Genomic DNA, 20,636 nt, shown 5'->3' with positions numbered 1-20,636 from the left:
CCAAGCTAGAATTTTGCATAACTGTGTGGTGTGCTTCAGTCATAGAATGGCCGTCCATACATATCGTTGATTTCCTTCCGATCGTGCCTTTTCCACTTAGTCTCCCCTCGTGCCGCGATTGAGGAAGACCAATCGGCTTAAGGTCAGGAACATAGTCAACACAAAACTCAATTACCTCCTCATTTTCATAGCCCTTGGTGATGCTTCCTTCTAGCCTAGCACTGTTACGAACATATTTCTTTAATACTCCCATGAACCTGTCAAAGGGGGAACATATTGTGTAGAAATACAGGACCAAGAATGGAAATATCTTCGACTAGGTGAACTAGGAGGTGTCTCATAATATTGAAGAAGGATGGTGGGAACACCAACTCGAAACTGACAAGACATTGGACCACATCGTTCTGTAACCATGTTAGATCTTCTGGATTGATTATCTTCTGAGAGATTGCATTGAGGAATGCACATAGCTTCACAATGGCTACTCAAACATTTTCCGGTAGGAGCTCCCTCAAAGCAATCGGAAGCAATTGCATCATAATCACGTGGCAATCGTGAGACTTCAGGTTTTGGAACTTTTTGTCCGCCATATTTATATTCCCATTATATTCGACGAGAAGCCAGACGGGACCTTCATACTGCTCAGGCATTCAAAAAGATGACCTTCTCTTCTTTGTTAAGAGCGTAGCTGGCACGACCTTGAAATCATTCCGGATGCCGGTCTTCTGGGTCTTTCAAACATTGTTGGTCCTGCCGTGCTTCCTTTGTATCATTTGTCTTCCCATACACGCCCAAGAAGCTTAGCAGGTTCACGCAAATCTTCTTCGTAACATGCATCATGTCGATTGCAGAGCAGACATCTACGACTTTCCAATATTCTAGCTCCCAAAATATATATTTCTTCTTCCGCATGGGTGCGTGCCCGTCAACTCCATGCGGAACTGATTGCCCGCCAGGACCCTTTCCAAAGATGATTTTCAAATCCTTGACCATATCAAATACCTCAGCACCAGTATGTTCCGCAGGCTTCGGCCGGTGAGCTGCCTTGCCGTTGAAATGCTTGCCTTTCTTTCTTAAGTTATGATGTCGGGGAAGAAATCGACGATACCCCAGGTACACGTTCTTCTTACAATTACCCAAATATATACTTTCAGTCTCATGTAAGCAGTGCGTGCATGCATTGTATCCCTTATTTGTCTGTCCCGAAAGGTTACTAAGAGCAGGCCAATCATTGATGGTTACGAAAAGCAACGCTCGTATGTCAAATTCCTCTTCTTTGTGCTCATTCCACACACGTACACCAGGTCTGCCCCACAACTGTAAAAGTTCATCAACTAATGGCCTTAGGTACACATCGATGTTGTTGCCGGGTTGCTTCGGACCTTGGATGAGCACTCACATCATAATGAACTTCCGCTTCATGCACAACCAAGGAGGAAGGTTGTAGATGCATAGAGTCACAGGCCAGGTGCTATGGCTGGAGCTCTGCTCGCCTAAAGGATTCATGCCATCTGTACTTAGACCAAATCTTATGTTCCTTGCATAATCTTCAAAATCTTTGAACTCTCTGTTGATATTTCTCCATTGCGTTCCATCAGCGGGGTGTCTCAACTCCCCGCCCGACTTACGGTCCTCTTTGTACCATCGCAACAACTTGGCATGCTCTTTGTTCCTGAACAGACGTTTCAACCGTGGTATTATAGAAGCATACCACATCACCTTGGCGGGAACCCTCTTCCTGGGTTTCTCGCCCTCAACATCGTCACCAGGGTCATCGCCTCAGATCTTATAACGCAATGCAGTGCATACCGGGCATTCATTCAAATTCTCGTATTCACCGCGGTAGAGGATGCAGTCGTTAATGCATGCATATATCTTCAGAACCTCTAAACCTAGAGGGCAGACAACCTTCTTTGCTTCGTACGTACTGGCGGGCAACTCGTTATTCTTTGGAAACATATTCTTCAACATTTTCAGAAAATTTTCAAATCCTGAGTCAGCTACACCTTCCTGTGCCTTCCATTTCAGCAAATCCAGTGTGCAGCCCAGCTTTTTTAGACCATTATCGCATCCTGGGTACATCGACTTTTTGTGATCCTCTAACATGCGATCCAAATTCTTCCACTCCTTTTCAGTTTCTCAGCGTATCCGTGCATCAGCAATGGTCCGACCAAGATCATCAGTGGGCTCATCACGTGCCTCTTCTTCACCTTCCCCTTCTGCTTCCCCTCCTTCAGCATCCTCCATGAAAGTATCACCGAAATGATCAGGATAGTTATCATCGATATCATCCCCTTCTTCATCTTCTTCCATTCTAACCCCTCTTTCTCCATGCTTGGTCCAACAATTATAGCTTGGCATGAAACCGTGCCGAAGCAGGTGCACGTGAACGACTCTTGAGGAAGAGTAACCCTTCTGATTCTTACAGGCAGCACATGGACAGATAACAAAACCCCCCCTGCTTGTTCGCATAAGCCACTACGAGGAAATCATTTAAACCCGTAATGAACTCGCTCGAGAGTTGGTTACCATACATCCATTGCCGATTCATATGCATTATTATTATATAAAGTATATAATTAACCATCATGCATTTGTTAAACTAACTAGCTAGAAATAATAGAAATTAAACAATGAACTACACATATGCATATTTTATCAATGACACATGCAAGGTTCAAGTTGCTAACCGCGATCGAGGAGGAAAAATAAATGAGAAAGCTTAAGTGTGGCTCGGACACTTCATATCATGTTTGTTTCATGCTCTCAGGTATTTCATCGAACACCTTGTATGCATAAGAAGATCCAAGCCAAACCCACCAACCCTTGTGAATACAAGTGGCACACCAAATTGCTAAGTGAAGTGTGCTGAAGTGTATTTATAGGGGTGGGCCTTTAGTCCCGGTTGGCCTGGCCAACCGCGACTAAAGGTCTTCGGGCCAGGCCTGAGGACCTTTAGTCGCGTTTGGCCAGGCCAACCGCGACTAAAGCCCCGCCCGTACACCAGCTGTCGGCTGAGCCCGCTGGACCCAGACCTTCAGTTGCGGTTCGCCTGCAGAACCGCGACTAAAAGACCCCATTAGTCGCGGTTCGAAAATTTTGGGGACTAAAGGGGTGGTATGGAAGCCCCTTTTTCTACTAGTGTCAGTCAAGTGGAAAGCGGTTGCATCCTATAATTATCATGTATTCTAACATCATGGTGCAGTCATAGCAGTGGGTTAGCATGAGTATCACAGATTGTCATAGTGGAAAGGAACCAAAGATTGAAACAAACGGCTTGCATCACCCCTCACGCAACCGAAACAAGAGCATCATGGACAGTGTTGCGTTGCAAACACCTTAACTATTGAGAAAGCTGATGCGCTCAAACTGAGTGAAACCTTTGTGCCGGTGTCGAGGTTGATGTAGCCAAGAGCATGGGGCGGTGAGCATGTTGTGGAGGTAGTCTTGTTATGGATGTTGTGGTCGGTGTAGAGGTTGGGGTTGCCGGTGTCGAGGACGAGATAGCTTGAAGTTGTGGACACACGAAAGCTCCATGCCGCTGCAACAATGCCCCTGAATAAATGGTGAAGCTATCAAGGAATTCATCCACGGGAGTGGCGACGCCGAAGATGATGTTAGCGAACCCATTGTAGATGAGGCTCCCCATTTCCATGCCCATTGGCGCGTTGGGGAAAAGGCATATGTCTGTATTTCCAGTATTGGATTGCGTACATAGGGACTAGGACACTAGCGGCAAAGGAAAGTTACACTATTTCAGTGGTCGTAGAAAAAGGTATTACCGGCAGAACACGCGGTGGAGTACAGGGCCATGTCAATCGCTTGTAGAAGCATAGCAATGGTACTCCAATGGGTGAGGAAGAACCCAAAAACGTGATAAAGACATGCACAGAAAGTGGTGATGCCACACTTAGGGAGACAGTGGAGAAGATCCTAGGTCTATCTAGCCCCCTCCCCCCGATAGAGGTTCGATGGTGGCTCTTGTGAAAATATTGGAAGTTGTCCCCTAAAAAGTTTGTTTGGATTATTCTAGAAATCTCTACATATACCAATTACCAGATATTCCAGATGGATATCAAAACGTCATTGCTAAATGGAATTTTAACTGAGGATGTGTACAACCCGAAGATTTTGTCGATTCAAAAAATGTTGGAGAAGGTGTGCAAACTTTACCGTTCCATTTATGTAATGAATAAAGTATTGGAATCTTCGCTTTGATGAAGTAGTCAAGAGTTTTTGCTTCATTAAGAATGGTGAGGAGGGGTATGTGTACAAGAAAATAAGAGGGGGCACATTAGCATATCCGATTTTATATGTGGACGACAGATTCTTAACACAATACATTGAAAAATAGCTTCTCAATGATTATCTTACATATTAGGCATTAAGATATATAGGGATAGATCAAGGCACCTAATAGAGGTAGTCATAGTAGAGATCAAGACAAAGTCAAGAAAAGGATCAAGATTGGAGATTCCAAAGAGAGGATCCCTTCAAGTGGCAATTGTCAACCCAATTAGCAAAACTCGGTGTCCTTAGACATGATGAGTGGGAATACATGAGTAATATTCCATATGCTTTAGAAATTAGATCAAATCATGTATGTCATGATTTACACACGTCCAGATGTGTCCTGTGATGTAAGTGTTACGAGAATATATCAGAGTGACCTTGGAAATTAAGGATCATTGGGAACTAATCAAATTGATTCTTAAGTACTTGCGAAGAACAAAAGACACATTTCTCATATATAGAGGTGATAATGAGCTAATTGTAAAGGGTTACACCGATGCAAGTTTTTATCAATTATCCTAATGATTTTAAATCTTAGTGAGGCTATGTGTTTACCTCTAATGGAGGTGCGATGAGATGGAAGAGCTCTAAGAAAGATACAATTATGGATTTTACAACAGAACTAGAGTATATATCAGCTTCGGGAGCAACCAAGGACAACATTTGCATAAAGAAGTTCGTCATCGTACTTGGTGTGGCTCCAAGTGGGCAAATGGAGATATATTGTGAAAATAATGTGCCATAGCTCAAGTCAAGAAGTCTAGGTCCCACCAGAAGAACAAACACATACAACACCGATATCACCTCATTCGATAGTTCGTGGAAGAGGGTAACATCGAGATGTGCAAAGTTCGTACAGATCTAAATGTGTCATATCCATTTACGAAGCCTTTGGCGGATCCAAAGTATGAGCAACACCAAGAAACCATGGGTGTTAGACTGCTTAATTCTAAATTTGAATATTGACTATACTATAAGCGAGAGACTATTGGAAATATGCCCTACGGGTGTTAGACTGCTTAATATGTTGTTTTTATTTTCTCAAGACAAAGTATTATCGTTTACTTTACTGGTTTCTTTGGCCCTTAAGAATAACATAGATTTATACACCGAATAGTGATACCATTTAATATTATGTATGCAACTAGATAACTGAAGTGAACTATATGTATACCAGACAGTATACCATAGTTCTAGTTCCGCCACATAGAGGTGACTCGTGAGTCTCACCTTACAACACTTCTCAAAAGTTAAATGGGATAAAATCCGCACATGCTGCGCTGAATGGGGGTAAGTAGAAGAAGGGGCAAGTGTTGTCACAAATGACAAACATGTGTATTTCCTAACTGCTCTCGTTCCCTTTCCCACGGGCGAACATGAGGCGGTTCTATTTTCCTCCCTTCACGGCCAGCGAGCCTGTGGGTTTCCTCTCCTCCGTCTGCCGCTCCGGCGACGGGAGGAGGGGGAACCCTGGGTCTTCGTGTCAGCCAGTAGATAGGGTTAGGTCTAGTGTTTTTGGCAGCGCGGCTTTGATGGCGACAGCGGCGCTGCAAGGAAATAAAGTCCTCCAGTTCCAGTCCCATCTCAGCGACGCCTTTTCCGGCGGTGTCGAAGAGCTCGTAGATTGGTTTGCTTGTCGACCCTCCGGTCCATCGAGGCTAGGTTTGCTTGGCATGGTCGGCGAGGCGGCGGCGACAACCGTGCTGTTGAATAAGGTCCTCCGGCTTTGTCCCCGTCGCGGTGGCGCGTACTCCGGCGTCGTCAAGAAGCCTGTGAGGTCGTCATGTACATGGGTTGCTCTGCGTCTGTTGTTCCTGGTGGAGACGACGATGCTTTGGGCAAGGCAGATGTCCTGGTTCAAGGTTTGTGGTATGTGGATTGCGCCATAAAAAATGTAGTCGGGTTGCTCAACGAATCATCATTCATCAAGCACGCACATCAATGTCGCTCTTGCAGGGAGGCCTAAGATGAAGCTGTCTAGCAGATGAACACCATAAGTACAATTTTTTTTCTTTGTTTTTTTCGATAAAGGGCGTTATATTATTCAAAAAAATTAAGTATTACATCCAACCTCTGCATAATCAGGATGCACACCAAACGTACATACAGACACAAGTAAGATGGCCCACACACCACACAAGATAACAAAAAGGAAACAACTTTGATTCCATTCAAGGGCTGCGTGCATCGATTGATGCAGAGGCCGGGGTCAGCCCCCATTTCGAAGAAAATATCCAGATAAAGTCATTGAATTTTCGTCAATCAAAAACACTACTTCCTCCATCCCATAAAACATATACATTCATATTTTAATAAATGGTTTTCTGTTCTCGTGCCCCTGGTTCGTTAGTTGTACTCAGTTTTTCCTAGCCGCTTAACTTTTTCTCAGTTTTCCCCTCCCTCTAGTTTGAAACCCCTCGCAGACGCTCAGACGGGAGGGTTGTCGTCTGGTCAGAGACCTTGACCGTTACCGGTGACAGCTAGGGAGCCGCGGTGGTTTTGAATTGACCGTTGCTTTCAAATTGTGTTGATTGTTGACTGGAGGAGCTCACCCAAAGCTTTCCCCTCCGCCCGAGACTGGAGGAGCTCACACACCGCCCCTCCGCCGCCACGCCGTCCTGCCCTCCTACCTTATGGCGTCGTCCTCCGCCGAGCCGCCCCCGCCCCCACCACCACCCCTGGGAGGCGGAGAGGGCTCCGCCTCCACCAGATCTAGATCTACAACTATCGCGGAGTTTGTATATCCGTCTGGTGTGCCGCCTCTTCCCGTCAGCCGCGGAGAAGATTGGAAATCGGAGGGATCTAACGCATGGATTCCATCTGGGTAAGCATCGTCTGCCTATGTGAATTAACAGTAGGCGGTTTTTGAGCGCCAATCATTGTTGCTCAACTAACTGCGTTGCTTTTCAAATAGGATTGATCCAGCGCTAGCTTTTCGGCTGGTGGTTAGGCTAGATTCTAGCTTTACACGTGATTCTAAACGCCATAAGAATGAGTTTAACTTCCCTGCGGTGGTTGCAACCACCATCTCGTTGAGGGATTTGAAAGCTAACATCTACAATAAGTACACATAGAGCTCTCGCGATGCAGTTCATTTCGAATATTTCAACAGCACGGAGCGAAGATTTGTTCCACTAATTTCTGACGACGATCTGGGAATTCTTTTTTGCTTTGAATGCTTCTTGCCGGTTCGGTAAAATTCGTATCCATGTGGACAGGGGCCAGTCATCATCTGGTGCTGGGGCATCATCAGGTGGTCGGGCATCATGTCTCTCTACTGCTGCTGCCTCTGCTAATAGTGTGCGCCGCGGCGCTCCTTTTAGGTCTACAGCAGCACCATCTGTCCCAGTGCTAGTGGTAGCCAGATCGTTCCTGCGGTCGATGTGGAGGACGATGCAGAGATTGGGGATCAGTCTCCTCAAGATGATGAGGATGAGTTGATGTTTCCTGAATTGGTAGATCGATGCAGAAAGCAGACAATGGAGGATCAATACATGGAAGATATTGCTTTTGGTGCCAGATTTGATGACACTGATGATGAAGAGAAGAATGAGAACAATGACATCCTCGTTTTAGCCGATTACGAAGGTGATGACTTGCCAACAATTGAGTGGAACAGGGAGGATTCTCAGCTTGCAGCAGGCACCGTATTTCAAACGATGATGGACTGCCGTAATGCAATTACTACATATTGCCTTCTCTCTAAGAATAATTATGATGTTATTAAAAGTGAGCCAGGTAGGTTCACAGTTAAATTCCCACACAAGAGGTGTAGGTGGAGGCTGCATGCATCCACAATGCGCAGAAGCACCTTGGTTCAGGTACTACGCCAACCAGTTGTGTATTTTAGATCACGGTGTAAAAAAATTTAAATGTTACTAACATCCCTTATCATTATGTTTCAGATAAAGAAGAATGAGGAGGTCCATAGGTGTCCACCTCGAGGGGGAGAACCAGAGGTGAAAACAAAGCTAGCGAAGACTAGGTGGTTGGCAGATATAATCCTAGATTGGCTGAGAGAAACTCCTTCACTTGGTCCAACAACACTCAAGAAAAAGATGCTTGAGAAGTTTCAAATAACAGTACCTTACATGAGGATGTTCTATGCAAAGGAAATGGCTCTTGACAAGATCAATGGTCCAAGGAATGAAAGCTTTCAGTTGCTTTACACTTTCAAAGCTGAAGTGAAGATGGCTAGTCCATGCAGTGTTGTAGCGATAGACAAGCATACAGTTCCCTACGAATTGAAAAGCGGGAAGGTAATGCGCAAGGAATGTTTTCGAAGGGCTTTTGTTTGTTTCAAAACTTGCTGGAAAGGCTTTCTGGACGGTTGCAGGCCTTATTTGGCCGTGGATGCAACAGCTCTTCATGGCGGGTTTAAAGGACAACTAGTTGCTGCTACTGCAGTTGATGGACACAGTTGGATGTTCCCTGTTGCTTATGGAGTTTGGGAGGTTGAGTCAGAGGAAAGTTGGACTTGGTGTCTGCAGAATTTTCGCGACCTTATTCCACCAGGACTTGTTATCCACACAGACGCTTGCAAAGGTTTGGAGAGTGCGGTAGAAGCAGTATTCCCTGGAGTGGGGCATAGGGAATGTATGCGACACTTGGTACAGAATTTTACAAAGAAATTCAAGGGTAAAGTTTTTACTGACAACCTATGGCCAGCTTCATACACATGCAACTCTAGGAAGCATCTGTTTCATTTGGATGTGTTGTATAAACAAAAAACTGGGGTGAAGGAGTACTTGGATGAACATCATGGTAGGGTGTTGTCAAGAAGCCAATTCAATGAAATTTGCAAGATAGAGTATGTAACAAGTAACCTTGCGGAGAGTTTCAATTCAAAGGTTAATTCATTGAAAGGGCTTATGATGTGGCAAATATTTGATAAGATTAGGCAGATGATCATAATAAAGATCGATCTGCGTCAAAGAATTGTATCCACAAAATATGCTGGCCATCTCATGCTCCCATCTTTGATTAAGTCTTTGCATGACAGCACAAAACAATTGAAGATGCAATGTGTCAGAAAAGGAATGGAGGCTGAGGTAACCTACACGGACAGTAAAAACATGCAGTGGAGGTATCCAGTGAGTTTGGTTGATAGGAAATGCCATTGTAGGGGATGGCAGATCCGTGGGATACCCTGCATACACGCATTGTTTTTCATGAGTGTTGTAGGAGGTGAAGAAGGTGAAGTTGATCAGTATGTGTCAGAGTATTTCTCTGTTGCCAAATTTAGGGCTGCATATGCTATGAATGTTCCTTCCTTGTTGGGAAAATACCAATGGATGAAAGTCGATCCAGGCTTCAAACTGTACTCTCCAGTTTTGACTAGACCAGCAGGTAGGCCGAGGAAGAATAGGATCAGAGCTAGTGTAGAGGGTGGTGCACCGATTCGAAGACGTAAGTGCAAACATTGTGGAATCCCTGGACACATTGCTAGGCTTTGTAAAAGTGAAGTTGACCCAGCTTTTGGAATGGAAGATCAGGCGGGAGCAGCAAATGCAGAGGAGAATGAAGTAGCAATTCAACATGAGGAGAATGAAGCAGCAATTCAGCATGATGAGATTGAAGCAGCAATTCAACATGAGGAGATTGAAGCAGCAATTCAACATGAGGAGATTGAACCGATGGATCGAGAGCTGCTTGAACCGATGGATCTAGAGCTGCTTGAACCGATGGATCGAGAGCAGAGGGAACAGATGGATCGAGAGCTGCTTGAACCGATGAGTTTAGAGGAGAGGGAACATATTCAGAGAGATTGCTTTGAATTTAATATGGCCCAGCTGAGTGCTAACTTTGAAGAGCAAATTGCAGAAGAAAAAGCACAAGCTTCGCAGAAGAAGAAGAACAAGAAAGAGGGCAAAATGAAGGTAGAAACCGGTAATATCCCTGGTAGGATTACCCGGAGTAAGGTGGTGGCCCCAGCGAGTCACACCAGGAGCAAGAGAAAGATTTTATTCTGAACAACTAATTTGAATTTGTATGAACAATTTGTATTGGGGATCCCTTTGTATTGGGGATCCCTTTGTATTGGGGATCCCTTTATATTAAACAATTTGAATTTGTATGAACAATTTGTATTGAGGTTCCCTTTGTATTGGGGTTCCCTTTATACTGAACAATTTGAATGTAGGGATCCCTTGAATGTATGTGTTAAGCCACATTTATCATTTTCTCTAGGGTATAGGTTTTTAGGGTTTACGATTTAATTCAAAATAATTCAAAACATGGTGGAACCTTCCCATGGAGTCTTGTTATGTTACCTACAACCTAGAGAAATAATAATGGAAAATGAAATATAGAGATATGAAGTTTTTATGCCAAAAACTTCAAAACCACTTCCTAGTCCATGCGCTACTAGCTATGAAGATGCAGGGCTTTCTACTCAACACACCTCCCAAATACCCACTATGCTTACAAACTTTGTCCAAATGAGTCCAAATTCGTCACACTTCTGTATCTTTGAATTGCAAACAATATCACGTTGGCCAAAATGTACTATATTGTTCAAATAACACAATTTTATAATTTTTATGCCAAAAGCTTCACTATTCCTTAGTCCCTTTATTATTTGGGTGCCCCTGTTTTACTTAGTGTTACTCAGTTTTCCCCCTCCGGGCCCTCTTGTTTTACTCAGTCCTACTCAGTTTTGCCCTTCCGATAAACATTTCCTCACTTTTCCCCCTCTTAGTTCTACTCAGTTTTCCTCACTTGTACTCACTGGCTGATCTCTGATTTGTCGAGATGTATGTCACACGGATCTTGGTTGGTTGAAAGCTCAATGAACGCTTGCACCATTCGATCATTTATGATCGGACGGCCTGTATATCTCTCTCTACCACGATGGACGCATACGGAGAGAAGAGCAGAGCACATACCTACCAACCCTGGCAGTCGCATATTCCAATCACATCTTCCTCTGTCCTATTTCCTCTCTTACTCCGGCGGTCGCGGCGGCGCGGATCTAACCGTGCGTGCGGCGGCGTGCGACGGCGCGGATCTAACCGTGTGGCGGCGTGGATCTAAGAGTGTCGGTGAGGATCTAACCCTCAGAAATAGTTGAAATGTCTCTCTCTGTCTCACTTTCGTTTCTCTTCTCAGATCTGTTGATGATGAAGAACACCAAGACGGCGGCCGTGTCGATAGTGGTCATCGATGGCAAGATCATTGAAGCCATCGCCTACAACATCGCTTCGATGGCGCAGATCCAGCATTCAATGTCGGAGCCTGTTGATGTCTCACTTCCATTGCCCTCCTCAGATCCGTTGCTGATAAAGGACACCAAGATGGCGTCCGTGCCGATAGTTGTCATCGATGCCACGAACATTGAAGCCATCTCCTACAACAACGCTTCGACGGCGCAGATCCAGCCTTCAATGTCGGAGCCTGTGCCGAGAGTGCAAATCGATGCCAAGACGATTGAAACCATCGTCTACAACCGCGCTGCAAAGCCGCCGATCCAGCCCTCCGCAGATCCGTCGCTGATGAAGTACACCAAGACATCGGCGGTGCCGACAGTGGTCATCGATGCCACAAACATTGAAGCCATCGCCTACAACATCGCTTCAACGACGGATGGCGCAGATGACCACCCCTCAGCCGCCCGGCGTCCCGGCCCTTCTTGCCCATCGCTGCGCGGCCGTGTTCGACGCCGCAAATTGGGATAAATTATGATAAATTTGTATTTTTCAATTTCAAATTGGGATAAAATTGTTCGAACTACTACCTCCATCTCAAAAAAGCTTGTCCACGTTCTTGATGTGTCCATGTACATCCGTATGTGTGATTTGAATTCTATCCCAACTTGATTGGGAAGATTGATATGTATTTGATCCGAGAGGCTGGTGCATGCTAAAATTATCGCGCGCATTACTTAGCACAACTAGGAAATTGTACGCCAAAATACAGTGGTTAGAGCCACAACAAAATACAGTGGTTAGAGCCATCTACTGAATAACAATTATATACTATCTAAATCGTCTACCACAACCACATAACTGCTAGGACAGGGATGACAACTAATAAAACTGCCCAGATGAATCTACTTTTCTCCTCTCCCATCACTTGAAGTTCATGTTCTAGATTTTCTACCACTTGATCAAATACGGTAAGATCTGTCTCAACTCTCAACTTCTTCTTGCGAATAAGCTCTGAATTCTTATTTTCTTCCTCCACAGTATGCTTCAGCTCGAATATCATCAGGTTTTTACGGGCCAATTCATCACCTAAATTGGCCACCTTCTCCTCCAAATCCATCCTCTGGCTACACCACTGGGTTGATTCATCTTGGTATGCAATGTACCATGGATCATCGGCTTGCCTGGCTAACTGTAACAATAATGGAAAAAAGAACAACTGAAATCACTCCAACAGGCCATGGCGGCACTTCAAATTCAACGGTAGTACAGAGAGAAGAAGCTAGATACCTGCACTTCCGACGAGGTAGGAGAAGTAGAACGTGGCCACGACATGATCGAATCCCCACCCTCGTCGTTGTACCCGCTACGACCAGACATTGAGGACTATTTCGCACCTGTAAACTCCAATAAATTACGGGAACCGAATCGATTAGGGGGCAGGGGAGGCAGAAGCGGAGGTCTTACCAAGCTATACTACCAATTGGTGCGCGGAACAAATCCCGGTCGTCGTGGGCGGCGGATCTGCTTGCGGCGGACTTTCCTGTGGTGGGTACAATGCGTGCGGACGAAACAAGTGATGGAGCCATGGTTGACGTGCAGCGCCGCAGTCCGTCCGCCACCGCCGGGGGACAGAGCCGGCGGCGCGACGAGGCGCCGGCGATGGCTGCTCCGTCCGAGGGTGGGGAACGAGCTGACAGCGGTTCTCCGGTGACTATTGAGATACACAACACGAGGTTCCAACCATGTTTAGCATAAAATTCACTTTAGATTAAGTTACGAAAATAGTCACCTGATGGGTCTAGCTTAAGAAAAATTAATTAGCGAACTTGTTACTTCTCTCTATGATATTCTCTAAATAAATAGACGACCCCACTGGTCATTGGCTATGGCTGCCCCACAGAGCGGCAATATATGTCATTTCCTAAAAAATAGACGACCCCACTGGTCATTAGCTGCGGAGGCCCCACAGAGCGGTAATACATGATTTTCTATAAATAAATAGATGCCCCCACTGGCCATTGGCTGCGGCAACCCCACAGAGCGGCAATATATGTATTTTCCTGAAAAATAGACGACCCCACTGGTCATTGGCTGCGGCAGCCCTATAGAGCGGCCCCATTTGTCATTGGCAGCACCGCCTATAAAATCATGAAATAAAACGGCCCACACGTCAGCGATAGATGGATGGCTGCTCCGACGTGTCTCCTGACCCTACCCGTCAGCACGAGACGGTCAGGGAGGAGCTGCCCCTATGCAGCCCCACCCGGTCAGACTAACGGTCAAGGCCTCTGACCTAACGGCAACCGGCCGTTCCAGCACTTGTGAGTGTTTCAAACTAGAGGAGGGGAAAACTGAGGAAAAGTTAAGGAGCTGGGAAAAACTGAGTACGACTAAGAACCTGAGGGCACGAAAATAGAAATCCCTTTAACAAATTTAAGACATGTTTCAAGGGATAGAGGAAGTACGCTTATTGCGTGATATTTCATCAGGTGATCTAACCCTATAGTTAAATGGGCCAGGAAAGCGTGGAATCCAGCGCATGGTTTCAACCTTTTATCTGATGTTTTGAGATTTGTATGTTTCATCAAGTTTCTACTCGCCAACACTGCTTAAACTCCACACTTAGCTGACCACATGTCTAACCATCAGTGCCTTGGTTTATCCTCGTGTTCATCTCCGCCGAGTCTTATGGGCCGCGAACCCACACCAGATCAACCTCCTGCAGAACACCACCGGTCGTACCCTGACCGATGACGAGTTCACGTATCCCTTGGACCTTCGAGCGCCGTCCGAACTACGTCTCACCCGCTTTTTCGTTGTATTAGACTTCGACTCTCTGCCTGCTTACGTTGTAGCCCCTCATCAGCCAATTGGAATCTTCTCTTAGACTCCTGCTTCACCTTCAACATGACCCATGTAGCTAGCTAATCTACCTCACGCCCCGTCCACTTCAAACTCTCCAATACACGCCGTCTTGAATCAATCCTGCGCCATGCAGCCTCTAAAGCTCGCTCTGATGCCACTTTTAATGTTGGAGGCGCAAAATAGATCTACCGAGAACAAGCAATCACAACACGACACCGAGATTTGGTAACGCAGTTCGGCAAACGCCTACATTTGTGGGGCATGCTTTCCGAGCGCTCATACCTAGGTACTATCACGGTACCATCAACGATAAGCACACCAATGTGTACAGACACATTAGATCTACAAACGCCACGCCGGTCCAGCGTCCCTGCCACGGGCGCCGGATCGTCCCCGAAAATCAATCTTGTGTCTAACTTAGCTTTCATCTAGTCTATTTTGGCTACTCCCGATATCTTTATATATTAGACCAGGTTACAGAGTTAACTATAACACGTAACATTTCATTAATTACAAGTTCAATTATAGCACTACACAAACACATATTGGACACATGTTTCAACACTCGTAAACCTGGGGTTCTAAGTTTTGTTCCATCTCTACCAAAAATTTATCAACACCGATATAGGCGGATCCAACCGTCCCTAAGCAGGGAACGCGTCCAGGCTTCCAGCCGACAACGCAGTCTATTTTAATAAAAATTTGATGAATATTTTAATAAAAATTAAGCTAGACTATAAGGGCATCTTCAGCGACGCGGCGCAAACGGTCGCTCAGCGACCGTTTTCGTCCGTCGTGACCGGAAATGCGTCTGGCACCACCTCCAGCGGGGCGACGCAAAATGACCGGGCCGTCCGCGGAGACGCAAACCTAGCCCAAATATGCGCCTCGGATGCATCCCTGGCGGATGCTCGGCGGACGGGGAAAGTGTCCGCTCGCGTCTGACGGACGTTTCGTTGGGCCCGCTTGGCAGCGACCCTGCGCCGATGCGTCTTCTCAAACGCGCCAACGACTGGCGCCGCTGCGTCGCTTCGGCAGTCTGCGCCACGTTAATGGCGATGCCTCGGCTGCCGAGCGGCCGCCCACCTCCGTCAACCACGTTAATGGCGACGCCACGCGTCCCGCGGCCACCGCATGCCGCCGGCCTATATAAAGGGGGAGCGCGTTCTTCTTCCTCATCCACTCCTCCAAAGAAACCCTAGCCGCCACAAAGCTCGACCGTAGCGCCGCCTAGGTGTTCCTGCGACGCAGCCAGGCCCGCGAGGAATTCCATGGCCGGTCCTGGTGGCCGGCGAGGCGGTCGAGGTCGTGGCCCTGGGCGCCCCCGTGGCCGGGGCAGGGGCCGCCGTGGTGGAGTAGCTACGGCCCCACGCTCACTGTCGCCTGCGCCCTCCTCGTCCTCGTAGGAGGAGCGCTGCTTCGAGTTCCTCCTCTGCATCGATGACGACCCACTCGCCATCAAGCGGCTCCCGGACAAGTTCGCCGAGTTCGTCGACGGCGTCGAGCCGGCGCAGTTGCAGCTACGGGAGGCCAGCTGCAACTTCTGCCGCTGGACCGTGGAGGTCTTGTTCGATGGGCAGGACAAGATGTACCTGCACACGGGGTGGGACAAGTTCGCCCGTGACATCACGCTCGAGCCTGGCTGCCAGCTCACCTTCCTCTACGAGGGGGACGGCGAGATGATCGTCAAGGTGTTCGACGACACAGCCTGCCGCAGGCACTACCACACCGGCGAATCCGACTCGGACACCGATAGTTAGAACGTCGAGTGTTCTTTCTTTGCAGCGAATCTAGCTATGGGCCAGACGAAGCCAGTATTGGAAGTTTCTGGATGTTCGTCTCATCGGTAGAACCAACAAGGGCACCATCTCCTCCCGCTGGATTTTCCAGTTTGGGTGATTGGGTGTGCCCTCGAATGTTCTTTCTTGGCAGCGAACATACGGAAATCAACACAACTGGTTTCTTTTAAAAAAAAATTTATATTTGTGTCGACCATGGTTCAAACTATGTGTTAGTTTGTGTATACCATGTTCCAAACTATGTGTTAGTTTGTGTAAAATCATGTTTTAATATGTAATATTTGGAACTATGTTTAAATGGAGAAGAGGAAAAAAAAAGAAAAAAAATGCGTCGCCCCGCTGGAGCATTCCCCAACGCAAACGGACGCGCGGATAAAAACAGTCATTTTAGCGTCCGCAGCGCGACGCAAACGGACGCTCGCTGACATTAAAATGCGTGCGCCGCTAGAGATGCCCTAATACGCCTGATTTAATGAAAATCTTAGGTCCACCCACCGAGCAGCAGATGAGCCGCACTCGTAGAACACTTGAGATTCAGGCCATGCATCTCGTATTGTCACTTGCCAGCACACTCGGGTGAAACTGACCTGACATGGACGCAACCAAAGTGATAGTCGTATCAACGGACGGCAGCCGTGCGTGCGTGCATCAGTGCTTTTATTTTCTTTTCTACCCGGCTGTTGGAACCATGCGATCTTTTTGCCCACTTGTAGCAAGAAGAAATTTCTGCCTGATGCAGTTGGTGATGTGATGCTCAACACCCTAGGGTACGACACGTCAACAGTGTACCAAGACAATTTGGTTGCTGTCGAATGTGGACACATGAATCGGGGAGGTACGTTTTGGGAGCTAGTCTTTTCTCAAAAAAAAGAAAATAAATTATGACAAACACTCCTACATATACACATATCAAGAGTTGTCGTGTATATATATGGCGGGCCAGGTGTTCGGCAGCCGGTCTCTCGCTAATTTTTCGATAAAGAAATATATTAATATTAAAAGATACCAGTTACACTTAGCCTCTGCGACAACGCAACACTGTGAGGGCAGTACGGATGCACATAGCCAAAAAAGAAAAAAAATGCTAAGAAATAAAAGTCCTGCTACAACATTTCAGACCTAGCAACAGCAATACAACCATCACCGTGACAACAGCTGAAATACTGTTGACGTCCGAAACCCACCGGCGGGCAGCGACGGGCAACACCGTAGAGCCGGGAATAACCTAGAGCTGCGGCTGGCTGAGGTCCCTCCGAGCGACGGCCCGCAAAGCCTTCTGGTCACACGTCCGATGCTGATTGCAAGGGTGTGCCACCTGACCTATACCTGGTCAGGAAGGTGATGGAGATGCCTCGCTTAGTTTCCTGCATGGCATACACGTAAACATTAAATACGAGCCTCGATCGGCTCTCAGGTTATCCTGTGAATCGGCTCAAGGAGCCGATCCACCCATGATTCGTACGAGGTGCACGAATATATGGTGGTCCTGCTTGATCAAGATAAAGCTAATGAGATCTACGACGATTTAGGGTTTTCACCGCATAATCGGATCATCCTACTCACGGTTGGGCCTCGCGGCCACGCACGGTGATCGTAGTTTCGATCCTAAACAAGGCCTAAAAACCAACACGAGGTTGATCCCCGGAACATCCTGTTTAGGGCTAGCGAACGACACCCTACGTGCCGCTGGATCCTCCACCCCTTTGTAAGGCCTAACTATTGCAGATATTAAACTAATCCTTGTAGAACAAGGAGCAATCGTAACGGATCAGATCTACTAAATAATGATCAAGCGGGGTGCCGCCCCTACACCTAAGATAGGTGTAAGGGCGGCTAGACATGCAAGGGTTGCACTACGATAGCATGTTACACGAAGAACTATGCTAACCCTAACACATCTATGATAACTACGTTGCTCGCCATCAACAAGGCTTCAGTACGAGCAACGCATGAACAACGTGGAGCTTGTGCTGCCTAGATCGCAAGATGCGATCTAGGCAGCATGTCGCTTACCGGTAGAAACCCTCGAGACGAAGGAGTTGGCGATGCGCCGAGATTGATTTGTTTGGTTGAACGTTGGTTGTTGTTTATTCCATAAACCCTAGATACATATTTATAGTCCAGGGGACTTTCTAATTTAGGCGTGCACCTAACCGTGCACGGGTAAAACTCTATCTAAGATACGATCTATTATATTACAGATATATGGGCAATCTAGCCCAACTTCAGCATAACAGGCCGACTCACGTAATTCTTTCATGTATATTCTTCAAGTCCATATTGATCGCGGCCCACCTCTGATTCGGTCAAATTCTGGTGATAACACATGCCCCCCTGGTTTTGGAATTGGTAATTCCAAAATCACTCTGCTTTTTATTCGTAGGGTCATGTCGTGGCAGAACCGTTGCAGTGTCCTTCATCATGATGACTTGCCTCCTCAACTTCTTGCAAAATTTGATAACTTTAGTACCACTTCCTTGGAAACTGCAATGGCTTTAAATCCCCATTAGGCTCCTCCTTATTAAACTGTGCCGATCGACTAGCCTCCTTCATCCCCTTCCTCTGTTTTAGCTATCGGCACCAAAAACCCTCTTTTCCTGTAGCAATGTCTTCCTCTTCCTCCGTCTCCTCCGGCCTTTCTTTCCAATCTTCTTCCCCAAGCGAGTCAATGTCGGAGCCCGAGTGGGACTTCGATCTTATGTCAGATGGCGACATGCCCCTGACCGAGGAGGAGGGTGACCTCCACCTCCTCGTTGAAGGGGAACTGGAGAGCGAAAACGAGGATGACCTCCCCTTATGGAGGAAACCCGCTTCTTCGGAAGAGGAAGACGAGGATGTGGAGGAAGAAGAGGAGGAAGACGATTCCTCCTCCTCCGCTGGGTACCCGCCGGCGAAGCGCCTTCGTGCTTGGGCAGATGATGAAGATGACGATGATGACGACGAGGAAGAAGCTCCGGTCGAAGGCTGGGGCAGCAGTGACGAGGAGTTCTCCGAAAGTAGCTCCGTTGACGGCTACGACGCCGACGACGAGGGTAGCGAGGATCAGTGACATAGGATTAGTAGTATGCGAGCAATCGGCTCTTCTTTTGTTCCTCTTTCCTTGAGCAATCGGCTCTTCATTGTAAAAAACCCTCCTTTGTTAATGAAGAAGTATTTCCAGTCAACTATTTTGCCGATAGTCAAAGTCACAAAATCTCCAAAAAGAGCCGATGGCATCGCATCGGTCTCTATCATAAAAATATGAGTAAGGTCGACCTAGCCGCCCTCCCAAACGGTAACCTGCGACCTCCATCCGAAAAGGCAAACTCAGATCCCCAAATCGCCGCCCGAGCAGTTCTAACTCAAAACCTCCTACACAGATCTCAACCGCGCCGCCCCCAACTCCTTCAACGCATCCCATGGCGGAATCATCTAATACCGACACCACGGCTTCTGGTCTGAAGGTAACCCTCAACCTCCTCTCGCCGTTCGACTTGACATGGGATTAATGGCAAAACACCTGGATTAATGTTTCGCTCCGCTACTAATTTAGGTTTCAGACATTCTTCTGCCACATCCTTCCCTCGCAAATTCGATGTGCCTCGGTCCTCGTTCTTCCGAGAGTCCTGCCCTGTTAATTTCGTGCGAAGCTAACAGAATCCCCTTCGTGAGTCAGAACCTAGATCTGACTTCCTGGGCCGACTGCTTGCGAGCCTGGCCTAATCCTCCTGAGGGTTGGGTGGCATGGTACGATAGAGTATCCAAAACCCATTATGCCACTTGGGAAACCATAGGGATAGCCGATGCCTTGTCATTATCTTTATCTCCCCTTGAGAAGAATGAGAACATCCTGAAAACCATCGGCTACTTCTGGTCTGATGCACTGAACTGCTTCATGTTTGGCCATGGCCCTATGACACCGACTCTACTGGATGTGGCCATGATCACAGGCCTAGACATTGCATCCCCCAGCCCTTCTGCATTCAAACTGCCAAAAGTCCCTTTCACCCTCTCCTCAAAGAAAGAGTGTACCAGCTGGGGCGCCTACCTCAATCGTTACATGAAAAACAAAGGCCCCGTGACAGAGAGGGAACACACAGCCTTCCTGAACTTCTGGCTGGAGCACTTCATATTCTGTGGCCCATCACTTGCTCCTACCAAGAATTACCTCTCCCTGGCTTATGAACTTGCTAAAGGCACCCAACTCGGCCTAGGCAAACTGTTCCTTGGAGAGGTCTATCGATCCCTTCAACTGATGTCTGTCAAACTGTTCTCTCAAAAGACAGTTAAAACTGGCGGCCCCTGGTGGTTTATTCAGTTGTGGGCACAACTATACTTCCAAAACCAAATCCCAGACTTCCCACCGCTGACCACCTGCACCTTTCCGGATGTTAATGGGAAAGAAATTCGATGCACCAGCTATGGCCAAGCCCTGTATGGTCTACCAGGCAGCAGGCTGATCCCCAAGGAAGCAGCAGGGTGGTTTAAGATTTTCTTCCAAGGTTTGGACAACCCCTTGTTCCATCCTTATACTGAATCGGCAAATTTTGAA

Source organism: Lolium perenne, chromosome 4 (assembly GCF_019359855.2).
Source record: "Lolium perenne isolate Kyuss_39 chromosome 4, Kyuss_2.0, whole genome shotgun sequence".
NCBI classification, from domain to species: Eukaryota; Viridiplantae; Streptophyta; class Magnoliopsida; order Poales; family Poaceae; genus Lolium; species Lolium perenne.
This window is presented reverse-complemented; position numbering follows the sequence as displayed.